At 37.5% G+C, this 14,210-nt stretch overlaps 1 protein-coding gene and 1 long non-coding RNA gene across 9 annotated transcripts in view; one reads left to right on the plus strand and one right to left on the minus strand.

Annotated features, from left to right (window-relative positions):
• The window catches only part of LOC128020828 (tetratricopeptide repeat protein 28), a 230,979-nt gene that overhangs the window by 108,392 nt on the left and 108,377 nt on the right, over positions 1–14,210 (minus strand). The gene's annotated exons all lie outside the window — the stretch shown is intronic.
• Positions 10,249–12,712, plus strand: LOC128020832 (uncharacterized). Of its 5 annotated transcripts, none has more exons than XR_008185410.1 (5): positions 10,249–11,530; positions 11,699–11,824; positions 11,867–12,034; positions 12,077–12,202; positions 12,583–12,712. It is a non-coding gene; the product is annotated as an uncharacterized LOC128020832 (long non-coding RNA). The 5 variants fall into 5 exon arrangements; XR_008185407.1 differs by having other exon boundaries at positions 11,909–12,034; XR_008185408.1 differs by having other exon boundaries at positions 11,909–12,034; positions 12,077–12,160.

Here is a 14,210-nt window from a genome sequence, read left to right on the forward strand (position 1 = left end):
AATAATAATAATAATAATAATAATAATAACTATATAAAATAATAAAAAAATGTATATAAAATAAAAAATAAAACAAAAATATAAAAACTAAAACATTAAAATAAATGAAATATCAAAGTAATACAAAATATAATAAAAAATGTAAAATGAATATAAAATGAAAAATGAAGTACTTGCTTGGTAAACCATTTCATTTGGTTCTTTCCATTTCTGGCCTTTGTCTCAAAACCACACTGTGGTTTCATGGAGCATTAATAACATCAGGCTGTGTTCACACAAAATAACATCATCACACCGACACCATGTGTCATCTAAACTCTCAAACCCCATCAGATTGACTTCAGAAGACAGAAAAAACAAATCAACAGAGGGGAACAGACACTAGAGGAAGAAAACCACTTCACTAAAGTTCAGAAGAATGGTTCACTAAAAAATCATTTACCCACCCAAACCTGAAACCTGGTGAATCACGTCGATCACTCCTTTATTGCTGCTTCGAAGCATCATGTAATGACATGAGGGAGAGTAAATGACAGGATTTCACTTTTAAAGGAAGGATTCCTGTAGGAGCAGAAGATCTTGAGACTGGAGAGAGCTCTCAGCATTGATTGAATCGTGAGAGGGATGTAACACCGATCTGTGACGAGGGATTCACCTACTTGTTGGATTTTGACAAGAAGCTTCAATCAATTGAACGTGGACGTGCAAAGAGATGAAACAAGCGATAGCAAACGCAAGGAACAGCAACCTTCACATTACGGCCATACTGAGACGCTGCAGATTGAGATCGATGCTTTATTCTAAATATACACATAAAAGTAACACTTTGACTTTAACAGGACATTTTTAACTAGAAAGAATTAAATTATTCATAATATTATTTATTAAGCTTCTGTATACATGTTATATATATTTAAATATAAAATTATGTAAGAAAAAAGAGACATGCTAATACCTTTTTTAGTACATGCATAATTATTGTGAAATTTATATCAAATCAGAAATATTGAGATGTTTTTGCTGTATTTCATTTACAGTAAAAATTACAGTAACAATATTATCTGCGTTTTCTTCTTGAACCTCTTTCATCATATTTTATTTAGTACAATAAACATTTTAAATCGACTAAGCACCAACAGCTGTTTGGTAGAAATTATGTTTCTTTAATCTGGGAAAAAAGAAATATATAGCTATTTTTGAGCAAAACAAACAAACAAAAAATACTACAGCCTTTTCACTTGAACCTCATAATTCAGATAATGTTATTTGCATGCTTGCCATATTTTATTTATTGCTTTAAATCTATTTGAATATACTTAGAAACAACAGCAGTTTGCATAAATATTATGATATTTATATCATATCAAAAGGCAGGAAAATATGCATTGCATTCATAGCAACAACATTTTTCTGCCTTCTCTCTTAAACTAATTTCATCCTCAACAGGTTTTGAAAACCGTTTTGACCTCTCCAGATCGATACAGTTCTACGCTTTATTATCCCGTATAATGTCACGGATTACTCCTTAATTACAGCATTGCACGAGTAATTACCATAAAACTGAAATAAATCACTAAACAGGTGGTTAAAGATGAATTCTTGGCATGGGCACTGCCAGACTCGCTCGTGCACGAGGCAGAAATATCCCTCACATGCAACATCCATCTGACCGACTGCCCTTGAAGAATGTGACCTGCTTGTCTTTGAGAGAGGACAGCTGAGAGTGCCACTGCCACTCGTCCCGTCCCGTCTGCAGCTGTCTTGTTAAAGCCCCCTCACATTCCCCGATCTGCCCATCACTGCCTGAATCAGAGCAAACAAACCCTGCCAGACCCGGACTGAATGCACCGCTCAATCACCAGACCAGATTTGTCTTATCCGCCTCAGTGGACGAACACAATTCTCCTCTCCTCACCGTTTATTTGTTTCCCGTTTATCTGTGCACATGATTGCTTGGGCCATTTGCCCGGCCGTTTTGAGCGTGTAAACACACTCGTCTGTCCCCTGACAGCCCGGATGGACGGAGAGAGGACAGTTCCCCTCAGGACAGTCCTGCTCAATCCTGTGGGTCTCACCTACAGCAGAGAGCTCACGCTGCATCACTGGGTAATTAGGCTGTCAATCAAGACTTTCATAATGACCTCTGCGGGACAGAGGACGGAAAGAATGGCCTGTATCGTTTAAGTCACGCAACCTGGAGAATGTATCGTGTAAGGTCATGCTAAAGGTATATATGACCTTATTTGAAGAGCACATGGACGGAATCACGGAATACACACGTAAAAATGGAATTTACTGTAAAACACGGAATGTTAGCGAATATAAAAACATTCAGAAGTTAAATTTAGAGTTGCATGCACCATGAATGAAATCGTGATGTGGACTAGTGTCTAAAGTGCAAAAAGACAAATGTTGAAATACGAAGAGCTGCACATTAAAAATATGAAATAAAATATTTTAGTGTTCCTGTAGCTCAATTGGTAGAGCACTGTATTATCAAGCGCAAGGTTGGGGTTCGATTCCCCGGGAACACATGATAGGTAAAAATGTATAGCCTGAATGCACTGTTAGTCGCTTTGGATAAAAGCGTCTGCTAAATGCATAAATTTAATTTAAAAACATAAAATAAACAAAATAAAATTATCATCATATACACAGAAAATGGTTTAACTTGAAGAAATTATAACAGTCAGAAATGTATTATTATTTTACAATATAATGTAAAACAGTATCGTATAATTTTAAATAAAACAATGTTTTCATTTAAAACATAAAACACTGTTTGCCATAAAATGAAAAGAATTTTTCATATTTCATTTGATTACATTTTAAAAGATGAATCTTGTTTTTAAAGTAAAAGTTTATTGAAGTTGAATGAATATATTTGATTAAAAAATATTGGATATAATATAATATTGGAAAATACATTTTACTAAAACATAAAACTGTAGAATGTAAAATGTAGAAAAAAATGCATTAATTTTCTAACAAATATACTACTTTCATTACTTTAATTAGATATACTTTTTATTATAAATTATGTAATTAAACCATCAAAATTAAAAAAAAAAATAAAAAAAAATTTAGGGGGAAAAAAATGCATTTCACAGGGCTTAAGGTTAGATAGATTTAAAGTCTCATTTACCATGGTAAAATATGCTTAGTAACACTCTAGTCAGTAACCAGAGCATAGTAACATCATAGCGAAAGTTATGCACTCGCAAAATACAAAAGCTTTCATGTAAATGATTATACTTACTGAACAAACACCAAAATCATTTTTGCTAAAAACATACTGACATAGGAACACTGTAAAACAACAGGCCACATGCACACACAGATCTTTCTGAAGGAATAAAGCATGAGGCCTAATAAGAGCACTTTCAACTTCCATTGCTTTCATCCTATTTATAATATATATGAAGGTCCGAGACGCTGCTGGTGTACGATATTGAGCTGCAGGGATTCAGATCAGATCATCCCAACACAACATGGACACGGCTAGACCCTCCAATGATCTCAGCTTCGGGCTGACAGAAACGAGCAACACAAACACAAGGCTACACAAACATAGATGAACACGTACAGTAGCAGACAGCACACCAAACTAAAATACCACAACCAGAATCACATGTTTCAAATCCTTATGATTCCTGAACCTTATTAAATATACAAACGCACCATTACACAAAGCATCTATTTGAAAGAAAGTCTTCATCAAGCTACTTTAATAAACCCTTCACATCATTTACAGGATCTGTCACAACCATGCATTCACCTGGACTTTCTTATAAATATTATATAGGGCTAAGATTGAATAACATTACAGATATGAGCAACATCAACATAAGTAGATGAAATAACCTTCTGATCAGCCAGGCAATAAAAGTTTTATCACGTCACATTTCTATTTTGTCATTCCCTTACCGCCTCCGATAAACCCGGAGCAGAAGAGTATTCCCAGCCCCTTGAACTTCAACCAGCTGTCAGTCAAACTGAGCAAACAGTGGGGGGTGATGGGAAAGCGGCCGTGGACCCTCAGTCCAGCATCTTCTATCTACATCTGAGAGCCAGAGAAGCAGGACTGGGGCGGCTCTGAAGTCAAGAGCTAATGAGTCTCGGTCCCCGGGGACGGACAGGGCCTGAAACTTGGGGCATCTCCACCTTTCATGTCCTTCTCAAAGTAGAAAAAGCCCTTTTTTGTTGCATTTTCTGAGCTGCTGAAAGGTTTGGCATCAGTGCATTTTTGATACTCAGCCCTGTTTCCACGTTTAATGAGAGCTAAATTATCTAAGTGTAACTGAAAGACTGCTTTTGTGCTCCAGGGTGTATGTGTGTGGGTATATATATATATATATATATATATATATATATATATATATATATATATATATATATATATATATATATAATAAAAAGTAATAAATGCATTAAAATAGATAAATATTTAGGTATTTATTATTATATTAAACATTACATACATTATAATTTGCACACTACCATAGTAAAAATAAATAATTGAATAAAATATAAAGAAAGAATGAATTAATGAATAAATTGGGTATTTATTGATAAATTATAGCATGACTACAGTATTAAAAACTGAACATTAATATAATATAATATAATATAATATAATATAATATAATATAATATAATATAATATAATATAATATAATATAATATAATATAATATAATATAATATAATATAATACAGGTACTGATGCTAGTTAACTAAACAAGCTACACATTTATACATGATAAACATGTGCAGGCTTTGTGGCTTTCTACATACTGTGTCTACATACAATATAAGCTAAATTATCTACTTACTGAGTGTAACTGAAAGATCGAGCCCATTCAGGCCCAAAGGGGTGAAAATTTGGCTCTTTGCATCACCTCAGACTACAAGCCCATGCATATTTCAGGACCGCATCAAAGTGTGTTAGTGCATCTTCGCCAAGCACAATGCAATTAATTTGGATTGAACAACGTGCTATTTTCTCGCATAATGAAGTGTTTTGTTTTGCATCATGGCCAAAAAAAAGAAACGGATGCTGGAGGGTTGCGCTGTCGATTGTGCGACAGCGTGGCCTATTAGCAGGCATCCGCTAATTAACAGTTCTTTAGCGTTTACTGCAGTGAAACCGTGTTTGTCGGCAGCCTCGTTAGCCTCCATTTCCAGCAGTGTAAAAAAGCTCGGAGCTCTTTTGAAATGCTTTGGATTGCACATTAATGATCAAAGGAAACAACGCCCGATGAATGCAAAGCATGCTGGGCCGGCTCAAATTATGCCTGATATTATTGTGCATTTGAAAAAAGCGCTGAAACATTTATGCGTCGATCGTTTGGAAGAATGTGTCTGAACAACTGTGGTGTCTCAAAGTGCATCCTTTAGAGCTTTTCCAGAGGACAAAAGATAATTTTGCATGAATCCTTCACATACATTTAAGGACTAAGGAGCGACACGCTGCAGGTGTAGGCCGACACTCATTATTGCACACCGAGGATGATGCACATGCAGTATATATACAAACACATTCCCCCAGACTGCAATTCAAACACACTCGCTGCTGATGAAAAAGTCAAGCTCATTATATATTTGTTTTTGCGTCGCTGTTTCTTTTTCAGACATTAAGACATAGTCGGCTAATGAACAGAAAGAGACATGTGCATCATTATGAAAACTCAACATGACAAAATGCTCCTTTTCATTTCTTTCTGTGGCAGGAATGTGCAACACTGCATATTTAAATAGTCAGTGGGTTGGTCTGAATATAAATCAATGAGTTTCAAGATGCCACATTACACAGCCTCTGGTTGTAAAAAGTACCTAAATTTAAATTCCTGAAGACATTGGATAAACTTCAGCAGTTCATGCATTGGTTTATGTTTTTAATATGTATGAAATAAATATTACAGGTTTTTAAACTATAGTGCCTTTTAAACGTAGGGTCAGCAAATGGCTTCTTCTTGCTGTGTTGTATTAGTTAGGCTATTACAGATATAGATATCCATATATGCGTACAACTAGGGTTGCAGACATATAGGCAATGTGCTCTTAAGTGTACACGGACCTGTTTTGACCATTCCAATATGGCCGACGACTTGTGTATAGTGGTCCATTGAAACAGCTGCTAATAGGTAATCTACATATAGAGATCTATGCAGTAACCAACACAACATGACATTCTTACACTGTAACTCTGTCTGTCTTTTCTTTCTGTTGACCTTGTTCCGTACAGTGCAGCTGTTGAGGGAAAAATGCATAATTCCGAGACACATTGTTGTTTTTACCACCATATGTTGTTCTCTTTACAGCGGCGATGGCCTCTCATACAGCTCGTAGATCAGAGACGAGAGCTGCTCTGCTCCTGCACTAACCCTGAAACCAAACCCTCTCTTGACCACGACAGACTCCTGCCCCGCTTTTCCCTGCAGAAAGCGGCACATGGCACAGAATTGGAAATGCGGCGGAATGCTAAGCGCGTCAGTCGATCCGTGACAATACGCCGGCCTCGGGTCTTTTCAGAAGTGGAGAAGGGCTTTGTCGAGGCAGCCGTCTTAAATGTGGTGATTTAATAGCGATGTTCTGCTGTGGATCTGCAGTCTGAATAGACTCGCTGCAAACAGACACCGCCGGTGCTCGCAGGAAAAAGGCAACGGGAGGCGACACAAAAGCCAATCATTCCCTCAAAACCTCAGGATGGCTTTGAAGGATTATTTGAGTGACGAAGTGGGGGAGATTTAGTGTGTGGGGCGAAGGCCTCCTACAAACATCGCATTATTTATCCCTCTCTATCACAGCTCCAAATATATTCCACTCCTGCTGCTGGCTTGTGGCTTTACGGTCCTAATGTAAACATATAGTCGCTCACACACTCACTTTATTGTCCTTATAAACACTGAAAACCACTGTAAACCCTAATAAGTTGGCAAAACTAAAAAAAAAATTGAAGCACTGCTCTGTGAAGCTTTGAAACCTTTTCGAATCGTTTATTTCGAAACAGTGATTAGGAGCTTGTTTCAGACTGCCACATGTTTTCAGTAAATAGGGATTAGTTGCATCTTAACTATTCTGAAACGTTATGAAATTTCAATGTCTATGAATCCAGTGTCTATATGGTTTTTACTTTATCTTGGACCAGTTTTATGCATTTAAAGACATTTTTAATCAGCTTTTGCATATTAATGAGGAAGATCATTTGAAAACTTTGCGAACCATTTATTCCCAACCAGTGATGCATGTACCAAACTGCCGAAGTGTTTCAAAATGTTATGAATTTTCAATGTTTCTATCTCTGTGAACACATGAACCAGAGTCTAAATTTGTACACATTTTAATGGCACATTCGTATAGTAACAAGAATAGAATTTGAAACAATGCTTTGGGAAGCTTTTGGGAAGCTTGAAAACCTTTGTGAATAATTTGTTTCAAACTAGTGATTCAGAGCATGCCAAACTGCCAAAGTCACATTATTTCAGTCAAACTGGCTTGTGTTACATCATTAAGGTTCAAAACATTACAACATTTCAATGGCTCGATCTCTGTGAAGATTTATACATTTGTAATCAAACATTTGTATAATAAAAAGGAAGAAAATTTGTTAATTGCTTATTGATCTGCTTAAAGTTATTAATAATTCAAACATTTTAATGGTATTAGATGATTTGTTAATTGCATTTAATGGATTATGCTTTAAATAAATAATTTGCAATAAGTTTGGAAAAGGTGCTTTTTTATGCATGATTGTTTACCATGCTTTCCATTCCACAAAAGGTTTGTTGTAGTGGAAAAAAGCTTCTTTTTATTTTTAAAATGTTTCAAACCAAAAAAAAATTATAATTTAAGAACTGTTCACTGAAAGGTTCTTTGGGAAACTAAAAATGGTTATTTTATGGCATCAAAAAAAAAATCAAATAAAAACATTTAGTCCTTTTCACCATGCTGGGAACTAGAAATTCACTGCAACTCATTTAGTTTAAGTTTGGCTTAATATAATCAGTTACTGAGGTTAATGAAAGTACAATGCACTTTCAGTCTTTATTGAATGAAATTAACTCACTATTTGCTTTTGTTATCAAATGCAACAGACACATTCAGTGAAAACCAGAACGGATGAGTCGAGTTCAATGTGGTCATATAGGATATGAAGACAGGAGAGGCTGCGGAGAAAATGCAGGAAAAGCAGAGGCGTAAATCAGGCCGCTTTGACAGCGCTACGGTTCCCAGCCAGCAGGGAGGCCAGGCCAGCAAAGCTCTCTTAGAACGAAAACATGGTTTTTCTTCTCCTGAGCTCTGCTGTAGATGGGGGATTAAGGAATTTCTCGAGCCGCACCGCAGTGAAAAAATGGCTTGGCTGACTGCCACCTTGTTTATTGGAATGTCATCGATTGCAGGAGACTGACCTGGAGTCACAGAAGAATACAATTACTACACGTGCGAGGGTGACCTTCGTGAACGTCAGCTCTAAAGATCCCAGCTGCACCGCTCGTTAGAGATTTTAACTGGCAAAAGCCACAAGTAAACTTCAGAAAGAAGCTGCTTCCTAAACATCCACCTGCTTTCCTGCATCCAGAGTGCCTCTGGATAAACACAAAGAATTCAGAATGACATACAACCATGCTATTATTTATTGTATTACATACACCAGATTCTACACTACTTCCTTTGTCAAAATGTAAAGTATATAGACAAAGTATATGAAATACAGTACTGTATGTCAACTTCCTTGCTATAATAGTAAGCTAGAACATCAAACAAATAACATAAATATGCAGTATTCATGAAAAACTAATCCGCCAAGACTCCAATGCATGCATCCGATGGATACTTTACTCTATTATGGCCACAAAAAACAATAAAGAACTGAAAATCTGTAAGATTCTAAAAATTGGGCATCAAAAACAGTTAGTTTGATCCAGCTCAGATTAATTTCACTGGATTAGCATCACAAGCCGTATGCTAATAGCGTCAGCACTGTCTGCATCCTACAGCAGGACAACTGCTATGTACATACACTTATCTTAATTTGAAATTACTCAGGTGTGGCCTCTCCTAAGTAGCTGATAATTATGATTTAATTTGTTCCAATCTTTCCAGTTTTTGCTCCTGGCCTCAATTAATTGAAACAGTTTCATTGAGTAATTATCGTTCAAAGAGCGATCCCCGCTCATCGCCTGCAAGAGAAGCGTCATCCGTCAGTGCTACAGCACAGCACGATAAGCCAGAATTCAGTGCATTCACATTGCAGAGGATAAGCTAACACCCCCAGACATATGATTTCAAAAGCACACCATTCGCTCAGTGTTGGGTGTATTCATGGAGTTGACACGAGAGGTTTTAGCTATGGTCTGACGCTCCGGAGCTCTACACAAATCCCTGCAAGCTCAGCGCACCTAGTCCTGCGGCATATGTGATGTTCAGACTCTAGATATTGGTTTAAAACAGCTGTAAAGGTCACCGCTAGTCTGGTGCTGCATCCAAATCCGTGATTTCTACCATTGCTACTTCACTAGAGATTCAAAAAAATCATGCTTTGGAGTATGTAACATATCAGTATGACAGTTTTGAGACATACTAGTTAGCCAAAAAATAACAATGCAAACTTTAAAACTCAAAATCAAGAGATTTTAACATTTGTAAAAAATTTTAACCATTTTAACTTTGGCAATATATCAATATTGTGGCAACTACCCAGAATCAACCACATAGCAATATGATAAAATTCATCCAGAACTTTTGCACATGAAACATAATATATACATTTTTTTTTTTTACTATATTGGCTGCTGATATTAACAAGCTACGCAATATCGCGTTCATTATCGAAGGCGATTCATCTGCGATAATGAACGCGATATTGCGTAGCTTGTCAGCGATCTACGGCTCTGTCTATTAAATGCCACTCCAATTATAAGCAGGTGATGGCGATTTTAGCGGTGATCACGGAAGCAGCTTTAGTGATTAGATTTGCATGATCATATCGTTAGATATATCGCCCAGCCCTAATTTAAACGTATTGTTTTGTCATTTTATGAGAGAAAAAAATTACTCATAATATTTTGCCAATATTGTGGCAACCACCCTAAAACCCTAACAAATGCATAGCAACACATTCAAATTTACCCTGAACACCTTAGCAACCACATACGTAGCAAACACATAGCATTGCATATAACGTGCATCTTGGTGGAGACTTTTTTGTTTTTTTATTTTTTTTATTTTTCCAAAAGACATAACCTTAACGATTTTTTGATTTACTATATTAGCTACTAGTATTGAAAAGACACAATATTAGTAAATGAATTTGTTGTTTTTTTATTCGATGAGAAGAAAAATCACTTGGCAACCATATTTCAACATTGTAGCAACCACCCAGAAACCCTAGCAATAACCTGGCACATAAATTTAACATACAACGTTTTTAGAATCATTTTATGTAGAATAATATCTCTGAACACTTTTGCAACCTTTTGCATCAATGTTGTGGCAACCTCCCAGACAACCTTAGCATCACGCCGGTAACTTCTGCATGGCAAACGCCACTCAATCTTCCCCCAGAAAGGTTAACATACTATGATTTGGGACATGCTAATCTTGCATTCTATGTAGTTCATGATTTGGGACACGGCCTGTACAATGTACAGGCCGGGGCTTTGCTGGTGCGGATTCACGATTGGCTGCTTAAACGGCTTTCCATATCAGCAGCGTCTAGAGGAGAAGAGCCCCGAGAACCGAGGGGATGAATGTGATGGTTTGACCGGCCTGGATCATACGGTGCTTTGCTCTCAGTCATAACTCTGCAGCTCATATGCAAAATGGCCACTGTCACAACACATCTGCTTCCAAACGATAAGCCGTGGAGAGTCAGGAAGCGCGGCAGAGCTGAGGACCAGAGGAGCTGCAATGGAAATGGAGAGCCCTGGGGGGTGCAAGCTTAGTAATGACCCAAAGAGAGGACACGAGTCCTTGGCCTTAGCCGGCAGCCACCGCGACAAGCCCGGCCACACTTTATTTGGTTACAAGAGATTAATAGGACTAAGCTGCTCTGCTGGATAAACCAAGGCTTCATTGTGAGGGCCGAATTACTGCCGTGCAGTGATTCTTTATGTTTTACTGCCCCGGAGGAAACTGTAAACACTATCACATCGCACAATTCCTCAAGGAGGAGCGAAACAAATCAGCCTGGATGCTAATCCCCACCCTTTGCTTATTACCAATACGGTGCCCTTTCAATACCACTAACCAATATAAAATAAAATGAAATAAAAATGCTATGTGCCTGCTAAGGAGTTCTGAATGTTTTAGCATATTGCTATGCTGTTGCTAAGGTGTTCTATGTGCTTCTACTGGGTTGAAATGCATTTGCTGAGGTGTTAAGAGTGTTAGCATATTGCTAAAGTGTTCTGTGTGTTTAAACACATTGTTAATCAGTTGCTAAGGTGTTCAGAGTGTTTTTAGTATGTTGTTGTGCGGTTGCTAAGGTGTTCAGAGTGTTTTTAGTATGTTGTTGTGCGGTTGCTAAGGTGTTCCGAGTGTTTTTAGTATGTTGTTGTGTGGTTGCTAAGGTGTTCAGAGTGTTTTTAGTATGTTGTTGTGCGGTTGATAAGGTGTTCAGAGTGTTTTTAGTATGTTGTTGTGCGGTTGCTAAGGTGTTCCGAGTGTTTTTAGTATGTTGTTGTGCGGTTGCTAAGGTGTTCAGAGTGTTTTTAGTATGTTGTTGTGCGGTTGCTAAGGTGTTCAGAGTGTTTTTAGTATGTTGTTGTGCGGTTGCTAAGGTGTTCAGAGTGTTTTTAGTATGTTGTTGTGCGGTTGCTAAGGTGTTCCGAGTGTTTTTAGTATGTTGTTGTGTGGTTGCTAAGGTGTTCAGAGTGTTTTTAGTATGTTGTTGTGCGGTTGATAAGGTGTTCAGAGTGTTTTTAGTATGTTGTTGTGCGGTTGCTAAGGTGTTCCGAGTGTTTTTAGTATGTTGTTGTGCGGTTGCTAAGGTGTTCAGAGTGTTTTTAGTATGTTGTTGTGCGGTTGCTAAGGTGTTCCGAGTGTTTTTAGTATGTTGTTGTGCGGTTGCTAAGGTGTTCAGAGTGTTTTTAGTATGTTGTTGTGCGGTTGATAAGGTGTTCAGAGTGTTTTTAGTATGTTGTTGTGCGGTTGCTAAGGTGTTCAGAGTGTTTTTAGTATGTTGTTGTGCGGTTGATAAGGTGTTCAGAGTGTTTTTAGTATGTTGTTGTGCGGTTGATAAGGTGTTCAAATTGTTTTTAGTATGTTGTTGTGCGGTTGCTAAGGTGTTCCGAGTGTTTTTAGTATGTTGTTGTGCGGTTGCTAAGGTGTTCCGAGTGTTTTTAGTATGTTGTTGTGCGGTTGCTAAGGTGTTCCGAGTGTTTTTAGTATGTTGTTGTGCGGTTGCTAAGGTGCTCAGAGTGTTTTTAGTATGTTGTTGTTCGGTTGCTAAGGTGTTCAGAGTGTTTTTAGTATGTTGTTGTGCGGTTGCTAAGGTGTTCCGAGTGTTTTTAGTATGTTGTTGTGCGGTTGCTAAGGTGTTCAGAGTGTTTTTTTAGTATGTTGTTGTGCGGTTGCTAAGGTGTTCAGAGTGTTTTTAGTATGTTGTTGTGCGGTTGCTAAGGTGTTCAGAGTGTTTTTAGTATGTTGTTGTGCAGTTGCTAAGGTGTTCAGAGTGTTTTTAGTATGTTGTTGTGCGGTTGCTAAGGTGTTCTGAGTTTTTTAGTATGTTTTTGTGCGGTTGCTAAGGTGTTCCGAGTGTTTTTAGTATGTTGTTGTGCGGTTGATAAGGTGGTCAGTGTTTTTAGTATGTTGTTGTGCGGTTGATAAGGTGGTCAGTGTTTTTAGCATGTTGGTATGTGGTTGCTAAGGTGTTCTGAATGGTTCTTAGAATGTCACTATGTGGTTGCTACGGTGTCGTGAGTAGTTTTTAACATGTCACTTCATGGTCACTAAGGTATGGTCGCTGAGCAGTGGACTTCTACGTTCCGATTGGTTGTCGCCGAATCGCGTCATAGCTCATTATCATAAAGTTGCCCTGATTTCAACTCTCCGCGCGCCTCTTGATGCCGACTCACATTGAAAATGTATGACTTCCGGACACTTTGATGCTCTCAACGGTTGTGGTGTGAACCCACAGTAAGGATAAGAGTTTGTTAAAATCATTAATCCTAATATGAGCAAACACCTCTAATAAAATAAAGATTAGTGTGAAAATCCGATTTAAAGCAGCGGGAAATGAAGGGTATAGGAAGGTACTTGCTAGTAACAAGACAATCTGGCTCATCATTACATAAAAGCATGTTTTTATTGGGTACACATGCACAACCCATCCCACACATGCACAACTTCGGCAACTGTTAGATCACAAACACGTCCTTATTTGTGACACACTGCTACACTAATCTATTATCAATTTATAGGTCAGTCTCTTATCTGTAATTACAGCAAATGTTAAAAGAGATTTGAGCAGTGCTTACCCTTTCAAAACCCTTTAGCATATTTCAAGTCAGTTGGCTAAGGTGTTTTGAATAGCTTTTAGCATGTTATAACGATAATAAGATGTTCAAATAGCTTTAGGATGTTGCTATGTTGCTAAGATGTTCTGATTAGTTTTTTACATGTTAAGGAGGTCTAAGGTATTGTCCGTAACATTATGTAGATTCTCAAAAGACGTTCCAAATTGTAGCATTTTGCTGTTGTGGTTGCTAATGGTTTAACTTTTAGCATGTTATGTAGACACTACGATGTTCCAAATAGCTTTAGCATGTAGTTATGCAACTGCTAAGGCGTTAGCTTTTAACACGTTATACTGATGCTAAGATGTTGTTTGCTAAGTTGTTCTAAGTAGATTTAAACCTATTATATGGACTTAAAGATGTTCCAAGTTGTTCTAGCATGTCTGCTTTTCGGGTTCTTCTGGGATTTTGCCAATTTTATTGTCTAGTAGGGTAAATATTGCAAGAACAAGCTCCATGTTGAGTGTTAGCAGGTTGTTTAATCACTAGTACTAAGTAAGAGCAACAGTAATAGTGATATTTGCTTTAGCAAACACCGCTAAAGCCACCTACAGCTTTATTTTCTGTGGAGTGCAAAATGAGGAGACCACCAGGGTTTAATTAGGTGTGGTTTTGATATTGTTTTACAGGTGATGAATTAAATCACGCACATAACCTGCCCTGAGATTCTTCACTCTCAAATTATCCCAAA

Source organism: Carassius gibelio, chromosome A10 (genome assembly GCF_023724105.1).
Source record: "Carassius gibelio isolate Cgi1373 ecotype wild population from Czech Republic chromosome A10, carGib1.2-hapl.c, whole genome shotgun sequence".
Taxonomy (NCBI): Eukaryota; Metazoa; Chordata; class Actinopteri; order Cypriniformes; family Cyprinidae; genus Carassius; species Carassius gibelio.